We start from the raw sequence: 16,392 nt of genomic DNA on the forward strand, positions 1-16,392 counted from the left end.
CCCATTGGTATGGTAAAAAGACTCACCTCGAATGCAGAAGCTTCCTGAAAGAAATCCTTAGCTGTGTTGGATAAGGTGTCTAAGTCCATAACTTATTTGGTATATACTTGACCCGACCGGCATGGTCCATTTGGGTTGCATCTCATCCAAACTATTATGGATAATTTTATGAGAGTTATACACATATGTTTATTAATATATTATGAGTTATAATATATTAATATGAAGTTACGTTATTTAATTAGTTTTAGTCTTAAATTAATTATGGATTAATTTAGAGATTAAAAGGAATACTAATTAAATTATGGGCTATTTGTTTTATATAGTGTGGGCTAATACTCATTTGTTAATGGGCTAGGCTTATGTGGAAGTCCATGGATGATCCATGGAGCTTTTAACCCATGGATCCTTGGAATAGGAAAAGACATGGGTTATTAGGGTTTCACCCTAACCATGCATACTATATAAGCATGCTTATGGAGCATGAAAGATAGCCTAAGATAGCCTAAGAGAAAGCTAGTGTTCTAGTGTGTGTGTGCATGTGTGTGGCCGAAAATACAAGAGTGTGTATACTCTCTCAAAGTTTTCCAAGAGTTTGTGGTGTTTGTGATTCCATTTGAGGCATTCACACTATTGGTGCTTGGCCCTCAAACTCCTAAGAACCCAACACAACAAAGGTATGTAATCTCTTCTAACTCTTTTATGTTGAAATGTTCCCCATGCCATGTTAGATAGGTTATAAACCTTGGAAAATTATTATTTTGCATGTATTTAGACAAACATAGATCCAAGGTTTATTAGGGTTGCATGCACACTTAGGAAGTGTTAGATTGCTCAAAACCCAACAGTGGTATCAGAGCCTAGGCTTGCTTGTTTGATACTTGATGCAAAATAGTGAAAAAAGTCGAAATTGTTGCTGTCTGCATGCTAGACTCGCCGAGTCCATTGGGGGGACTCGCCGAGTCCAAGGCAAACTTCAACCTACTCGACGAGTCCGTTCGTGCACTCGGCGAGTAGGATCGAAAGAATGCAGAATCTCGACTTTTGCTGCTGGAAATGGACTGGAAACATTACCCTAAATTGTTTTGGTGTTGTAAAACTTATTTTAGTTGGTGTAATGGTTGTTCTAATCCATTTACAATAGCATATATCAAAAATCCATGATTTTATGTGTTCATATAATTCTTGAATTTTTGATGATCATGTTCATGTTCTTATGAATTTAGAAAATGATAGGAATTATTTGCTGAATTGTTTAGAATTAATTCTTAATCATTTATGTGTTTTAATGGAGTCCATAATTTGTCCTCAAGTTATGGATTACCAAAGGTCACTTTCATTTAACACACACTTAAAACACATAAGTTACATGAAAATGAAGAGTCTTCATTTTTATGAACCTTTAATTCATAAGTTATGAAATGAAGAGTTTTGCAAAGTTACAAAACTTGTCCTCAAGTTTTGGAATTTGTAAAGTTTCACACACTTTAATAAACTTTAATTCCAAACCTTAGAGTTTTAATAGTTAAAATTCAACCCTTATACTATTTATAACATTAATGGTTAATTATTATATGTATAAGAATAAGTCGTTTTACCGTTAGTAGGCCTCATTCACGAAGCCGGTCTATAAGGTGGGTATAAGGTTGTTGCCTATAAAATGGCGACTTAATGGGTGTATACTCTCACCCACCGCTTGCTTGATCGGTGGAGGGTCGTTAGCCGAACGGGTAGAACAACGACTTTAAATCCTCATTAAAAGTATAATGAATATTATAAAATAACTAAACTCTTTTAATTCCCAATCTTAGTTATTTTAGGAAAATGTGAACATGGTGCTAATCCATGGAATTCACACTTTGTACCTTACCAAGTCGTTAGTGGAGCGTGTGTGGTTAACCGGCACACTAATTAGACTAGTAAGGATCACGAAGGGTAACTTAATGTTGTCATAGATCGATGGAGCGTGTGTGGTTAACCGGCACATTGATTAGGTGATAATATTAGGAGTACCAAGTGAGTTAGCATGGTTATTCACACCTTGTTTTGTGATCCTCGGCATCCCAGTCACAAAACTTGAAGGGCACAATCGAGATTGAAACATGCCATTGAAAAGTTCAATGAATCTCAAAAGAATCTAGGAATTTCAAATCCAATTAAACCTAATTAATCATTTCGTTTTCATGGTGGAAATTGGTGAATCGTCATTCGCCTACCTTTCAAATATATTATTACTTAGATTACGGCATCCCTCTTCTAAGTGTAATATATTGTGATTGGATCCTAGCCTTAATATTACATTTGGGTGTCTTATTAAGGATCCTAAATATCTAATCTAAACTTACTTTCTTCTTTCAGATGTCTTCCAACACTAATGCTTCAGGCTCTAACCCAACTGGTTCTTTCTCTCTCATGAATCTTTGTGGGAGGGTCATCTTTGATGGTTCCAACTTCATGGATTGGATTAGGAACATCAGGATGGTTACTCGTTACGAGGACAAGGAATATGTCCTCGATAAGGAGTTAAAAGAACTTGATGAGTCTACTGCTACTCCTGAGGAGATCGCTGAATTCAGGACTCATGAGAGAGATGCTACTAAGGTGGCATGTATCATGATGGCCACGATGACAGCCGAGCTCCAAAAGTCATATGAAGATTTCTACCCTTTTGAGATGCACCAAGACTTGATGGAAAGGTACCATCAGAGTGCTCGTCAGGAGCGGTATGAAATAATCTCCTCCATAATAACTACCCGCATGAAGGACGGTGAATCCGTCACGGGCCACATGCAAAAGATGCAAAGGTATGTGGACCGTTTGCTGAAGCTGAATGTTAACATCCCCGAGGAGTTAGCAATTGACATCATTTTGCACTCCTTGCCTTCTTGTTATGATCATTTTCGAATGACATATCATATGAACAAGGAGGAAGTTACCCTCAGCAAGCTTCAAGGACTCTTGAAGACCGCTGAAACCGGTCTTAAGGGTAAAGCGGTTGTTACCTCTACTACTCCTACTCCAACTTCTACCCCTGTTTTAGCTATTGGGCAAGGCAAAGGGAAAAAGAGGAAGCACCCTTCGAAGGGTACCAAGGGAAAGTCTCTTGAAGGCTCCTCATCCAAGACTAAGAACGGTTCTGTCACTCCTTCTGCCATTCCAAAGGATGCTGAATGCTTTTATTGCCATGAAAAGGCACACTGGAAGCGAAACTGCCCTAAGTACTTGCAGGATCTAAAGGATGGGAAAGTGAAACCCACCTATGCAGGTATTTACACTATATTGTCTAATTACTCAACATATTCTAACTCTTGGGTGCTTGATACAGGATGTGGTATTCACATATGTTCTGATTTGCAGGGCCTAAGAAGAAGTGAGGATGTGGAGCACGGGAAGATAAACTTAATCATGGGGAATAGGAAGGCTTCACCTGTTTCCAAGATTGGAGTTTATACTTTGTTGCTTAATAATGGGTTAAAATTAGATTTGAATAAATGTGTATACTCGTCTGAAATGGCGAGGAATATTATTTCTTTTCATGCTTTGTACAAACAAGGTTTTACCTTTTCGTTTGATAATGAATGTGGTGGTATTAATGCTTTCTTTAATAATGTGTTTTATTTTAAAGCATTACCTTGTGATGGCGTGTATGAAACTGTGTCGATTGTAGACAACTTAGGAAATAATGTGTTGTATATTGATTCTTCTACTATCCTAGATAAAGCATCATTGTGGCATTGTCGTCTTGGACATGTAAACAAGAAACGCATAGACCAACTCCAAAAGAGTGGAGTCTTGGAATCATTTGACCTCAAATCAGATGATAGTTGTGAATCTTGTCTACTTGGAAAAATGACAAAATCACCCTTCACTGGAACTTGTGAGAGGGGTGAAGGTTTGTTGGACCTAATACATACTGATGTATGTGGGCCATTCAAAACCGCCACAAGGGACGCTAATCGGTATTATGTGACTTTTATTGATGATTATAGTAGATATGGGTATGTCTACTTGATCAAACACAAGTCTGAAACCTTTGAAAGGTTTAAGGAATTCAAACAGGAAGTAGAAAATCAATTGGGCAGGAACATTAAGATGCTTCGATCCGATCGAGGTGGTGAGTATCTTAGTACTGAGTTCCTTGACTATCTTAAGGAGTGTGGGATTGTCTCACAATTGACTCCTCCCAGGACACCACAGCTGAATGGTGTAGCTGAGAGGCGTAATCGTACCTTGTTGGACATGGTTCGCTCTATGATGAGTCGAGTTTCGTTACCAATCTCTTTTTGGGGGTATGCCTTAGAGACTGCCGCCCATATCCTTAATCTAGTCCCTACAAAGAAGGTTACCAAAACACCTCATGAGATGTGGACTGGGAAGGTTCCCAATTTGGACCACATCAAAATTTGGGGTTGCGAAGCCTTCGTGAGGCGTGAAACTCATGATAAGCTTGAACCCCGAAGTGAAAGGTGTATTTTCATCGGCTACCCACAGAAATCCTTCGGTTACCTTTTCTACAGACCCAGTGAGAATGTGGTCTTTGTAGCACGAAGAGGGATCTTTCGCGAGAAAGAATTTATAAGCCAAGGAGACAGTGGGAGGCAGATTGATCTTGAAGAAATTCAAGAATCAATTGGTGAAGGAACCTCAGACACTAGCAATCAACCTGAGGTAGAAACTCCTGTTGATCCAGCTGACGAGTCTGTACCTCCAAGACGTTCCACACGGGTTAGGAACACACCTTCGTTTTATTATGGTTTTCATATTACTACGGAAGGTGATACGTTTATTAGTGATAGTACACTAGTAAATTTGAATGAACCTAGCAGTGTTAAGGAAGCCATGGCAGGCCCGGAGTCTGCTAAATGGAAGGAGGCTATGGACAGCGAGATACAGTCCATGTATGACAATCAAGTTTGGAACTTGGTTGACAATGTACCAGGCCGTAAAACAGTCGGGTGCAAATGGATCTTCAAAAAGAAGACCGACATGGAAGGAAAAGTGCATACTTATAAGGCTCGACTGGTTGCGAAGGGTTTTACTCAAACTCAAGGTATTGATTATGATGAAACCTTCTCGCCGGTGGCCAAGATTAAGTCTATTAGGGTTATGTTAGCCATTGCAGCATTTCATGATTATGAAATATGGCAAATGGATGTCAAAACCGCTTTCCTTAATGGAAAGTTGGCTGAGGATGTGTACATGAATCAGCCAGAGGGTTTTGTCAATGCAGAGTACCCTAATAGAGTATGCAAGCTTAAGAAATCCATTTATGGATTAAAACAAGCATCTCGTAGCTGGAATCTTTGTTTTGATGAGAAGGTAAAAGAGTTTGGCTTCTTGAGAAGCAAAGATGAGTCTTGCGTGTATGTCAGAGCTAGTGGGAGTATAGTTAGCTTCTTGGTACTGTATGTGGATGACATACTACTCATAGGAAATGACATCCCAACCTTGCAGGAGGTTAAGTCATGGCTTGGGAAGTGCTTTGCTATGAAGGACCTAGGGGAGGCTACCTATATCCTAGGGATAAGGATATTAAGAGAAAGGAGTAGAAGACTAATTGGACTTAGTCAGAGTATCTACTTGGATAAGGTGTTGAAAAGGTTCAACATGGAGAATTCCAAGAAAGGAGATTTACCGATCCAAAGCAATACCAAACTGAGTAAGACTCAGAGTCCGAGTACAGAGGCTGAGATAGCTGAGATGAGCCAATTACCATATGCTTCCGCAGTTGGCTCGATCATGTATGCTATGACTTGTACCCGTCCTGATGTGGCATTTGCTTTGAGCATGGTCAGCAGGTATCAGGGGAACCCTGGCAAGGCTCATTGGACCGCGGTAAAGAACATTCTCAAGTACCTGCGGAGGACTAAGGATTGGGTCCTTACCCTTGGTGGCAGTGATGACTTGAGAATATTAGGGTATAGTGATGCTGGTTTTCAGACTGATAGGGATAATTTCCGCTCTCAGTCGGGCTGGATCTTTACCTTAAATGGAGGGGCAATTTCTTGGAAGAGTTCCAAGCAGGAGACGGTGGCTGATTCGACTTGTGAATCAGAGTATATAGCAGCGAGTGAAGCAGCGAAGGAGGCGATATGGCTAAAGAACTTCATCGGAGACCTTGGAGTTGTACCAGCTATTAAGGAACCTATAGAAATTTTCTGTGACAACAATGTTGCGGTTATCTTAGCCAAGGAACCAAGAGATCATGGCAGATCCCGACACATTGACAGAAAATATCACTTCATAAGGCACAAGATTGAAGAAGGACTCCTTGTGACAAGGAGGATATCGTCAGATGAGAATCCTGCAGATCCCCTTACGAAGGGACTGACGAGGGTTAAGCATTTTCAGCATGCGAGACGCATCGGGCTGAGGGACGATATTAGTTTTACAGATTAGATAGTTTTCCTGAAACTTGTAAAATGTAATCGACGTTTGATGATGAATAAAATTTGTGATTTATTTATGAGTAAAGTGTTACTATCATTGTCAATTATTTACTATTGTTTCAGTTTTGCATGTTTTGACTTCCAGAATAATTAATTTGTTCAAACCTCCACAATCGATCATACGTCGGAAGTAGGTATGAATCAAGATTGTCATGAATTGGGTTTGTAGATGCCTTAAAGGTGTTTAGGCATGGCAATGGTTGCTGCAACATTCATGAGTACTCATAAGTTATGAGTATTGGTATAAACCCACGCTCACTTGTATCACTTCATGGAATTTATCTCGAGTGATCGTGAGACGATAACATCATATAAATCTTTAAACCTAGAGATATGAGTTGTTACCTATGAGTTGGTTGTGCATTGATTGCACGTAAACGCATCAGTAACTTGATATTATAAAACGTGCCTTTGTGTACAATTCAATAAGTAGTAGAACAAGCATATCAGTCGAAGTTTATCTGTTCCTTCTAGAAATAGAAGCGATATCCGGGCCCCTCGATGATTTTGTGTTGACCCATATACCAGGCCTGGTCAGAACTAAACCGATGTGTTCAGTGAAGTTCTTCGTCAAACAAATCGGATAATCGAGAAACAACTGCTAGACAATAAGCAAGACATAGTTCCATGTGTTTGTCCGGCTGATATCATGAGAACAGAGGATTATGTGATCACTTATCTAAAATGGCGCTTCATAGTTCAACAGAGTCTTCATTGTTCGAGGGAGTTTTCGAGAGCTACGATTGTTGGTTGGTTCCTGAAGTTATAGGCAAATATAGTTATTAGACTTATCCAAGTGGGAGTCTGTTGGATAAGGTGTCTAAGTCCATAACTTATTTGGTATATACTTGACCCGACCGGCATGGTCCATTTGGGTTGCATCTCATCCAAACTATTATGGATAATTTTATGAGAGTTATACACATATGTTTATTAATATATTATGAGTTATAATATATTAATATGAAGTTACGTTATTTAATTAGTTTTAGTCTTAAATTAATTATGGATTAATTTAGAGATTAAAAGGAATACTAATTAAATTATGGGCTATTTGTTTTATATAGTGTGGGCTAATACTCATTTGTTAATGGGCTAGGCTTATGTGGAAGTCCATGGATGATCCATGGAGCTTTTAACCCATGGATCCTTGGAATAGGAAAAGACATGGGTTATTAGGGTTTCACCCTAACCATGCATACTATATAAGCATGCTTATGGAGCATGAAAGATAGCCTAAGATAGCCTAAGAGAAAGCTAGTGTTCTAGTGTGTGTGTGCATGTGTGTGGCCGAAAATACAAGAGTGTGTATACTCTCTCAAAGTTTTCCAAGAGTTTGTGGTGTTTGTGATTCCATTTGAGGCATTCACACTATTGGTGCTTGGCCCTCAAACTCCTAAGAACCCAACACAACAAAGGTATGTAATCTCTTCTAACTCTTTTATGTTGAAATGTTCCCCATGCCATGTTAGATAGGTTATAAACCTTGGAAAATTATTATTTTGCATGTATTTAGACAAACATAGATCCAAGGTTTATTAGGGTTGCATGCACACTTAGGAAGTGTTAGATTGCTCAAAACCCAACAAGCTGCTGCCCTGCCAGCTTCCCGAGCTGTGACTACCAACCAATATACCCAATTAGCAATTTGGTCCAATCCCATAATCCTTAATCCATGCATGGGGGTAAAAAGACCATTCTACCTATGGCCCAATATATCTGACTTCTAATCGTCCACTAAGTCCTAAAGTCAACTGTATGGCCCAACCCGAGGCCCAAAACACTCCAAGCCCATAACTGATGAGTTCGCTAAGTATACTGGCTAAAGGTGGTGAATGATGCACGTACCTGCATGTACGCCTAGCTTACTCCTCTGTCAAGCCACTATTCCATTAAGTGCTTAATACTCTACTCCAGAAGCTACAATTACAGATCCAAGTCCTCTTCAACGTTTAAAACCATAAACTTTCTTACTTGATGTCTTTGCATGACCCACATAAGCTCAAACTCCAAAAATGATAAACAACTTCCATGGAAATGGTCTTAACTCATGCATGAACTCATAAAGACTTCCAAGATGGCAACTTTCTGCCTTAAGGACTCATTTAACACTGAGAGTGGCAACTCTAAGTCTAAGAATCGGATTTCAACCATAAAGCTCCATCCTTGGGACCAAAAAGGTCGAAACTCTCATCATAATAGATATAATCATTTAAGGGGCATGTTTGAGACTTTATACCTCAAGATGATTTGAAATGAAGCAACAATCTCGGATCTACAGCTTCTCCTTTGAACCACCACCTTGCTTTGCTCTTCACTTGCTTGGAAAATAGACTCACAACACCATAATGCTCTCTAATGGCCTCCAAACCTCCAAGAACACTCATGGGAGGATTAGGGTTTCGTGGTGGCTGTCTAAAGATGAAATGGAGGCTGACCAATGAGCCATATTATTCCTTTTATAGTGGCATAGCCCTAAAATTAGGGTTTAGAAACTATAAGCATATGTTGGTCGTACTTATCGTATGCTGGGCGTACGCCTCCAACACCCGCGTCCACTTTACACCCCTATGTTGGGCGTACCCCAGCTTACGATGGGCGTACTCACCTGGCTGCCACCTTGCATGAAAATTTTTCCTTTTAGGGACCAATTCTGCCAACAACTTCGAAGTACTATAACTTCTTCGTTCTAAGTTCGTTTCCGACGAACTTTATATCCATGAAAAGGTGGCATGAAGCCTTTGTTGGATAAGGTGTCTAAGTCCATAACTATTTCTGGTATGTACTTGACCCGGTTTGGTATGGTCCATTTGGGTTGCATGGCATCATGCATTTGGATAGACTAAAATGAGAGAAATAACACTTAAGTTTTATTAATATATTATAGGTTCTAATATATTAATAGTATGATTTAACTAGTCTTGATCAAGAATTAATTTGGAATTAATTAAGTGGTCAAAATGTGACTAATTAAATATATGGGTTTATTGTGTAAATCACTCATACTTGTATAGTGGGCTAATGCTCCATGGATTATCAAGTTGGGCTAAAACCTATAGGATGCTCCATGGATGCTCCATGGTGGTTATATAACCCACGGGTCATGGAAATGAAAGGTCATGACACTTAGGGTTTACATGGTGTAACCCTAATTGTAATAAACTATATAAGGATCAACATGTTCACCAAAATCGGCACCTTAAGCAATAGTGAGAGGGCATAGTCGATTTCTAAGTGTGTGACATTTCTCTCTAGTCATTCCAAAAGCATTTGGTGTTGTGTGAGACATTTGAGGCATCATACTTGGGGTGCTAGGCTCATAAGGTTTTCAAGGAATCCAAACTAATACAAGGTATGTTGTTCTAGCTTACTTTATGTTTAAAAGTTCCCCATTTATGCTAGATAGGATTATGAACCTTGGAAATCAATTTTGCATGTATCTTAGTCAAACATAGATCCAAGGTTTCTATGGTTGCATGAACACCTTAGGAGTGTTAGAATGCTCAAAACCCATCATCCTTACTCTCCAAGCTACACCCCAAGCCTTAAAACTTTTCGAATAAAACCCGAGACCATAAAAGACCAAATCGCCATATTACACTTATGCTCTTGTCCTCCGAAGACACAATCGAACACTTTCAAAATCGGGTGTTACAACTCTCCCCCACTTAAATTAGATTTTTTCCCCAAAATCATGCATCAACATCCTCGATATACCAGACAACCTGATCACATCTTCTCCATCTAAAATCTGAAGTTTTGAGATGGTATGTCTCCCTGACAGACTGCCCACATCGAATCACCATCGAACTGATTCCACAAGAAAACCAGCCAAAATAGAATACTTTCCACTTGTAATACCTTGAGGCTTCCACAAGGACAAAATCACCGGTCAACTACGGCTAACAAATAACAAGCAATTCCACAAGCAGACCCCAAATCACTGAAGTTGCTCCTACTCCTCTTGCTGCCACATGACTACTTTCCTGAAGAACAACCGGGGACCCCCTTGGTCCCAACCTGTCTGCCAACTGACTCCGACGCAAAAAGGTGAATACTGCCATAATAGTTGTAGTCTTACATCATACCTGGTCTCCTTCGACCTACCGTTTCCTGATTCCAACATGTCGTGGCTCTATTACGGATAGAGCTACCCAAGACACATCACAATGGCTTAAAATACCATCAAACCATCTCGTACATCAACCTGGAATTCTATCCTTGATTCCCTTGGCATATAAATGCCCCACATCCCATCTGACTGAAACAAAATCCTGCGCTAATTTCGATTCGGATTCCTATCCAAATCCGAATTGTTACTCCGCTCCTATCTATAGATCCTCGAATTGGCATTTACATAATGCACCTCGACTTCCCGTCATCCTTTACTCGACCGATTAACAAATACCCTTAGCCAATTCCCTGAGATTACCAGTCTCGTACCCGGTCCAACCACCAGGTTCTTATGAGGTCCAATATTAGGGCTACACAGTCGTAGCCCTACTGTAACATGCACTACTCATCCCCATGATCCTGTATCACAAGATCCAACCCTTGTCTCAAACTCTCTACCGGTTCCAACCTGAATTCCCATACTCGTCTGGGCTCGCCCCCGGATAACTGATCAATCAATCACCTCTGGTCCATATCCTAACTAAGTTGTGGCTCTCCCACATCCCCGCGAGCTATCCTACTCTAGTCCAAATCACCTGAAAGAATTCATGAATGCTACGGCACCCCCATAATCTTACAACACTCTCTACTGCTAGTGAATGCTACGGCTCCCCCGCAGTCTTACAACACTATACCGTAACTGATCATTAGTGAATGCTACGGCTCCCCCGTAGTCTTACATCACTTTCACCCCAACTGAACATTTGTGAATGCTACGGCTCCCCCGTAGTCTTACAACACTTTCACTCTTGCTTCTATCCTGGATACCTGGACGGTTCTCCCCTACTTAGATTCAACTAAGTCCGCTCGGCATACGAAAATTGAAGGATTCCCAATCCTCCTTATGTTCTAATGTTCACCTTGCTGACGATTGGTGCTTACCAAAGCTAGCACACCAAAAATATCCCTATCCAAACAACACACTTCCTGAAAACCAGCTAACACTTCTTGCATCCCAACCACATCAATGATTTCAAACGCTTAAAAGCAATATCATTATTACATCTCGGAGTCCAAAGGTCGGATAGACTAACCAAAACCTCAGCAAAAACTATCTCTTCCCTCTACAATCCCGATGGATCTTCAAAACATAATTACTAAGGCTACCAAAAGCTAGTTATAACTCCCTCGTTTAAGCCCTTGGACTAACCCTGAAAATGACTGGAGCAGGTACACCCATTGCTCCTCACTGATCGTCAGACAGGCGACCTCCTTGTCGACCACTTGAACACAACGAAAATGTAACGTGCTTGCTCCCTATGGCCAATCCCTGATGACGTGGCCAAACCTGCTACAACTGTAGCAACCCAGATCACTAAACAAATTCCGACAACGACTCGGAGTAATCATGATACACGCAGAATCCGCTCCGCGAGATACATCCATCTGAAGATCTCTCAAAGATTCCTTGACATGCTGAATGGCATCTGACAACCCTTGCTAACCCAGACAATAGCAGAAAACCGACCCGAGGTCTAACTTATCACAATTCCTAAGCGATAAAAATACCTGATATCCACCAGAAATGGCCGAAGATAGCATATCCGCAAACATATGGAGGAATCCAATCCACCTCTTCCTGGGTCACCTCGACCACCCCGATAACATGGTGAAACACTTCATTCTGATTCCAATGATAATACGAACCCTTGGAACGAAACTCCATCGTGTAGTTTCTGCAAGCATTGCACTGGATCCGACCTTGCTAGCCTCTCAAAGGCTGGTCCAAACTCTTTGGTCTTCGCCCAACACCCTCTAATAAATTCACCTAAACTGAACCTCTCTCATTGAGGTACTCCTAATCAATCTTCCGTCCTCGGCTCTGAGATCCAGATCATTCAGGGTCTCGCACCCTGACACACTCACCAGCTCAACCGCTAACGGCTAAACTACAGTAGCTGGAGCAACCTCTACTCTCAAACCGCTATAAGCTATTCCCAAGACATAGTTTCAAATCCCAAAGCGCAATAAATTGCACAATCAACCCTTGTCGCCTGATACAAGAGATCCAAGGCGAACTCAAAGTCATGACTGCCCTTCCACTAACTGGCTCACCACCAGAGCTGGGACGAAACCCTGGTCGTACCCATGCATGCTCATCCCTATTCTGCAAAGCAGCTATTCCCACAATCAAGGCATAACCAACAATTCTCCTTCCCATAAGCTTCTCAGATTCTCCAAGACTCTCATCGATTCAAGTATGTATCATGTGCTTTCATTAGTACGGGCCCAATACTACCTTCCACACCTATTCATAGTTTCCTCAGCAATCCTCCCAAATTGTAACACCTAGTTCTCGGTACGCTTTTCTTTTTATTTTTGTCTATGTATTTTTCATTTTTGGCCTTAGACTCGGCGAGTTGAAGGACCGACTCGCCGAGTAGAAGCGGGATGGGACGCGGGATTTAAGCCGTGGACTCGACGAGTCGGGTCCCGGACTCGACGAGTAAGTGCTGTCTGGACAAAAACCCTAATCCAAGGGTTTGCACCCTATTTAAACAATTTTATGTCGTCCAAAACGTCCCTTATGCTCCCAAAACACCTCTCATTGAAACCCTAGCCGTTATTGAAGCAATCTAAGCCTTATTGGTGGATTTTGGTGCTTGTGGTCTTAAGAAGGAAGGAGAAAGGCTTGAGGAAGCAAGTAAAGACCAAGGGAACCCGAATTTGTGCACTTTCTATAGCTCGTTGAAGGTAAAAAGCTATAACCTTGCTCATTCATTTGTTAGAACCCTCTTTGGGGAGATTTAGGGCTTTTCCAAAGCCATTTTTGGTGGCCAACCATGTTTGCAAACATGGTTGGGGGATAAAGCTTCTGGATCACATCATTAAAGGAGTCACTAGGCAGATTTGGGTTGCTTTTGCACCCATGAAAGGTCCCATGTACCATAGGAGCTTGTTTTATGTCTTTTTGAGCTCAAAGTCCCATGCAAGCACGTAAAGTTTGTTACTTTACGTGCTAGATCGATTGTAGAAGCTTGGATCTATCTTTTAATCAAAGGTTGTCGTCAGAAATCTAGGATTTAGAGTGTGGACGTGACCGAATCGGCGAGTCTGTTCTTGGACTCGACGAGTCCAAAGCTTTAAGCCCCATATCTTTTGAGGGTCAAAGGAAACCAGTTGAGTGTTAGAAGGGTTGTAATCGGACAGAAAGAGTTATTCAATGTATTGGACGTGATTTTAGACATGGAGTTCATGGGACTCGACGAGTGCTAGAACAGACTCGGCGAGTCCAAGGCAATCTTCATAAAGATGAAGATGAACTCGACGAGTTGTTCATCAACTCGGCGAGTTGAGGACAGAACTTTTTCATCTGATGAAGGTGAACTCGACGAGTTGTTCATCAACTCAGCAAGTCGGATGAGTTCATGCGATGTTCATGTGAGGGAGGAACTCGTCGAGTTGACGGCCCAACTCGACGAGTCGGGTTATGGATGAGGACGAGTAAAGGGTGAGAGACTCGGCAAGTTGACGACTCAACTCGGCGAGTCGGGTCAACTTGAAGTTGACTTTGACTAGACTTGGGCTGACCCTGTTTAGGGTTGTACGTGTTGTGTGTTGACTTGAAGGTTTTCATTGAAGGGATCGAGGAGTCGAAGGGAGTCGACTTGTGCGCCGCGGATAATTCAAATAGTGCACGACATTGAGGTGAGTTACCTTCTAGTAGGGGTGGGTCTAAGGCCACAATGCCAGCCCACCAAAAAGGGGTATTTAGAAGATAATGGTCTTTGTGATAATTATCTTGGTTTGGTTATGTGTTGGTTATGAGATTTATCTGGATGATATGTTATGTGTATAGTAGGGATTAGTTTCCCTAACAGTGGTCCGTAGGACCCAAGGGTAGGTCAGTACCCGGATATGCCTGACTGTATGTTTATATATGTTGATTGTATGCTAGTGATAGGGGTGAAATAGTCCCCAGTTACCGGTTGAAAGATACCGATGAAGGTTATCGGTTGAAAGATACCGATGTTGATTATCGGTTGCAAGATACCGATGTTGGTTACCAGTTGAAAGATACCGAGGAAGGTTACCGGTTGAAAGATACTGATGAAGGTTACCGGTTGAAAGATGCCACCGAGATTGTATGGTATGTGGTATGATGGGGGAACTCACTAAGCTTTGTGCTTACAGTTTTGGTTTTGGTTTCAGGTACCTCTTCGACGAAGGGGAAGGAGTCGGCAGTGTAGCATCGCATCACACTCACACTTATGATTTCCGGAAGGAGTTTTTGGGATTGTACTCTGATTTTTATTACTTTTGATGTTATGGTTTGGGACACAACAATATGATTTTGTGACGTGTTGTTTATTTGACAATATTTTGGTAAAATTGTTTATGGAACTGTCACTTTAAAAATGAAATTTCCGGGCTTGAATTTTAGGATGTTACACGAATCCTCTGAGTCACTTACTCCACCGATATACTAAATGTTTGCTAAACAGCAATACGATCTCTACCGTAGCACCTCCTAGGCTCCCCCTCGGTTCCCAACTTCACTGAATCACCCCACTAAGCTCACTGGGGCATATCCTATGCTTTCCTAGGTTCCGAACCTCACCCTGCCCTCAGCTGCTGAAAGATTCCCATTAATGTCAACTAACTACCTTATGAATATAGCCACATGTAGCAGAGATCATATAATCCTTCAAGTAAAAGACTCATCCCTAGAACGGTTAGACTCATACGAGAGCTACACAATAGGGTGAAGTCCATCACTCTGAGATTATCCATTATGTACTACATGTGACTTAGCATATTCACTTAACAGCTAACCCACATTAATAAGAGTCTTACAAAGCACAAAGCAAGCAGCAATCAGGTAATCGGTACCAGCATACATTACACTGTTGGGTCGTGTTTTGTGTTATGTATTGCGTCTATTGGGCTCGTTAGCTAGTCCATTATGTATCTCCGGTATGGGCCTGTCCATCCGTGAGTTTAGTAGGGTTTGGTTTATATATAGGTGCTTGCATGCTCCTAAAAAAAGAACTAGAGAATAGAACGATCAGAGAATTATTATTTAGCAAGTTTATCGTTCTTGTTTTTGTAACCCTAATATCCTCTACAGTGGAAGTTCTTAGTCGAGCTCTGCTGAGGATTGTTTGGTCTAATCATTCGACACATCTTGATCTATACTTGTGTTATTTACTGTTTTTACTTCATCGCATTACATGTTAAGAAGATCTAATCGATCATTAAGTTTGTTTCATAACTTATCAATTGGTATCAGAGCAGGAGACTGTGTAATTCATACACATTTTTTCTGTGAAAAAGGTTGCGATTAGGGTTATTCCGCATTAACTAATATTTATTGAGCCGTCATCCCATAATTGACGTAACTCAACATTTATTTGTTTTGCCTTAATCTTATATATTACAAGTCTGATCTTTCAAACAGGTTATACGATCAAGCATGGACGAGTCACAATCAAATCCCATAAACATCTCAAACAGCATTGGATCAACGACGAAGATTCCCATCCTTTACACCCAGGATTACGAAGTCTGGGCACATCACTTTGAAGATTATGTCATTGGATCTGAAGACAATGGATATCTTATTTGGGAAGCAATCGTGTCTGGACCATTCGCTCATTCAGCAACGTCTGAAATCATTAAAACTCAGAAAGAGTATAATGATCTGTTGAAGGATGTAAAAGATATTGCTCAAGACGAAAAGGATAAGTTTCAGTGCAATATTAAAGCATTGAGACTAATCAGATTCGCTCTTCAATCGGATACTTTCAGGCTAGTAAGTTCATGCAGC

This window comes from Lactuca sativa, chromosome 7 (assembly GCF_002870075.4).
Source record: "Lactuca sativa cultivar Salinas chromosome 7, Lsat_Salinas_v11, whole genome shotgun sequence".
Taxonomy (NCBI): domain Eukaryota; kingdom Viridiplantae; phylum Streptophyta; class Magnoliopsida; order Asterales; family Asteraceae; genus Lactuca; species Lactuca sativa.